We start from the raw sequence: 3,088 nt of genomic DNA, 5'->3' as shown, positions 1-3,088 counted from the left end.
AGCCAGGATGGTCTCGATCTCCTGACCTTGTGATCCGCCCGTCTCGGCCTCCCAAAGTGCTGGGATTACAGGCTTGAGCCACCACGCCCGGCCCTAATTTGTATTTTTTATAGAGATGGGGTTTGGCCATGGTGGTCCGGTGGGTCTCGAACTCCTGGTCTCAAGTGATCCCCCAGCCTAGGCCTCCGAAAGCTCTGGGATTACAGGCGTGAGCCACTGCTCCTGGTGGATACTGATTTTTGTATACTGATTTTGTATCCTGAAACTTTGCTGAAGTTCTTTATCAGATCTAGGAGCTTTGGGACAGAGCCTTCAGAGTTTTTTAGTTATAGAATCATATTGTCTACAACAGAGATAGTCTGACTTCCTAATTGAGGTTCCGAAACCTCAATTCTTGACTTCTGTGCACTCACAGGCTTAACACCACATGGAAGCTGCCAAGTCTCAGAGCTTCCACCCTCTGAAGGAACAGCCTGAGCTGTACTTTGGCCCCCTTTAGTCATAGCTGGAGTGTCTGGGATGCAGGGCAACAAGTCCCTAGGCTACACACAGCACAGGAACCCTGGGCCCAGCACATAAACACTTTTTCCTCTTAGGCCTCTGGACCTGTGATGGGAGGGGCTGCCATGAAGACCTCTGACATTCCCTGAAGACATTTTCCCCATTGTCTTGGGGATTAACATTCAGCTCCTCATTAGTTATGAAAATTTCTGCATCCAGGTTGAGTTTCTCCTCAGAAAATGGGATTTTCTTTTCTATTGCATTGTCAGGTTGCAATTTTCCAATCTTTCATGCTCTGCTTCCTTTATAAACCTGAATGCCTTTAACAGCACCCAAGTCACCACTTGAATGCTTTGATGCTTAGAAATTTCTTCCACCAGATACCCTAAGTCATCTCTGTCAAATTCAAAGTTCCACAAATCTCTAGGGCAGGGGTAAAATGCTGCCAGTCTCTTTGCTAAAACATAACAAGAGTCACCTTTGCTCCAGCTCCCAGCAAGTTCCTCGTTTCCATCTGAGACCACCTTAGCCTGGACTTTATTGTCCATAATACTATCACCATTTTGGCCAAAGCCATTCAACAAGTCTCTAGGGAGTGCCAAACTTTCCCACATTTTCCTGTTTTCTTCTGAGCCCTCCAAACTGTTCCAATGTCTGTCTGTTACCCAGTTCCAAAGTCGCTTCCACATTTTTGGGTATCTACAGCAGTGCCCCACTCTACCAGTACCAATTTAATGTATGAGTCCATTTTCATGCTGCTGATAAAGACATACCTGAGACTGGGGAAAAAAAGAGGTTTAATGAACTTACAGTTCCAAATGGGTAAGGAGGCCTCGCAGTCTTGGCAGAAGGCAAGGAGGAGCAAGTCACATCTCACGTGGATGGCGGCATGAAAAAAGAGAGAGCTTGTGCAGGAAAACTCTGGTTTTTAAAACCATCAGATCTCATGAGTCATTCACTATCAGGAGAACAGTGCAGGAAAGCCCTGATTCATAATTCAATCACCTCCCAATAGGTTCCCCCCATGACATGTGGGAATTATGGGAGTTACAATTCAAGAGAGATTTGGGTGGGGACACAGCCAAAGCATATCACTGCTGTCAAACAAAGCTGAGAGATTTAATTGATAAAGAAACAACAAGCCCTTTTTAGATTCAGGCAGTTTATTACTGACAGAAATAGCAGATTGGCAAAGGTGCCAGCGCCCTGTGCCCATTTTCCCACCAGACAACACCAAAACAAAAGAGACCAGGTGATAATGCAACATGGGTGATGGGAGCTCTGTTTCTGCAGAGCCAGTTTCACACTAAGCAGTTTGATGGGTTGCTGGGGGTGGGGTAGGGACAGATATAGCCTCTTTGCCTAATTGTGCCCTAGCATTGCCCAGTCATTGCATAGGCTGCTGGAGCCATGAAGATATGAACTTTGGAGCATCTCTTTGACCACCCATGAGAAACTGTTACAATAGCTGCAATGCAGAAATACCCAAACCCTATGAACTTGAGTGTAGTTGGAGTTGATGTGTTAGACAGACATACAGATCCCTCTGAAAAGTTGCGCAGCCACAGACTTAGCACAAATTGGGAACTACCTTCCATTGTGAAGTCTCTTATTGGTGCAAGAAACAACACATTTGTGTAAGAACATTTGGTAGTTGATCCTGTAGAGAAAACAGTGGAACAGGAATCTACCAATATTTCATTTACAAACATATTTTAAGTAGGTGAGAGGCTTATATACAAGTCACATCCTCAGGACCCAGAAAAAATCCTATTTTGACTCAGGAAGCCATAAGCACTGTGAAAGGAGTCAGCCTCGGCAATTACTTCGCAGGACTGATGGCAAGTATGTTATCTCCAAATGCTAATAAAGGGCAAGAAACAGAGGAATGCAGGCCAGGCGTGGTGGCTCACGCCTGTAATCCCAGCATCTTGGGAGGCCGAGGCAGGTGGATCACCTGAAATCAGGAGTTCAAGACCAGCTTGGCCAACATGGTGAAACCTCGTCTCTAATAAAAAGACAAAAATCTGCCAGGCGTGGCAGAACATGCCTGTAATCCCAGCTACTCAGGAAGCTGAGGCAGGAGAATCACTTGAACCCAGGAGGCGGAGGTTGCAGTGAGCCAAGATCATGCCATTGCACTCCAGCCTGGGCAACAGAGTGAGACTCCATCTCAAAAACAAACAAACAAACAAAAAAGGGCGGGTGCAGTGGCTCACACCTGTAATCCCAGCACTTTGGGAGGCTGAGACGGGCGAGTCACCTGAGGTCGGGAGTTTCAGACCAGCCTGGCCGACATGGAGAAACCCCATGTCTACCAAAAATACAAGCCGGGCGTGGTGGCCGGCGCCTGTCGTCCCAGCGACTCGGGAGGCTGAGGCAGGAGAATGCCGTGAACCCAAGAGGCAGAACTTGCAGTGAGCTGAGATCACACCACTGCACTCCAGCCTGGGCGACAGAGTGAGACTCCATCTGAAAAAAAAAAAAAAGAAGAAGCAGCAGCAGCAGCAGAAGAAGAAGCAGCAGCAGCAGAGGAAGGACTGGGTAATATATAAATTAAATTCTGAGACTGGTCAGGCTGGCTGGG

At 47.1% G+C, this 3,088-nt stretch overlaps 1 pseudogene; it reads left to right on the top strand.

The window, feature by feature from the left end:
- The first annotated feature begins 1,911 nt into the window (after positions 1-1,911).
- The window catches only part of LOC105531895, a 10,705-nt pseudogene continuing 9,528 nt past the window's right edge, over positions 1,912-3,088 (top strand).

Source organism: Mandrillus leucophaeus, unplaced genomic scaffold (assembly GCF_000951045.1).
Source record: "Mandrillus leucophaeus isolate KB7577 unplaced genomic scaffold, Mleu.le_1.0 Scaffold92, whole genome shotgun sequence".
Classification (NCBI taxonomy): Eukaryota; Metazoa; Chordata; class Mammalia; order Primates; family Cercopithecidae; genus Mandrillus; species Mandrillus leucophaeus.
The sequence above is the reverse complement of the archived record's forward strand: the minus strand, read 5'-3'. Positions and strand labels throughout refer to the sequence as shown.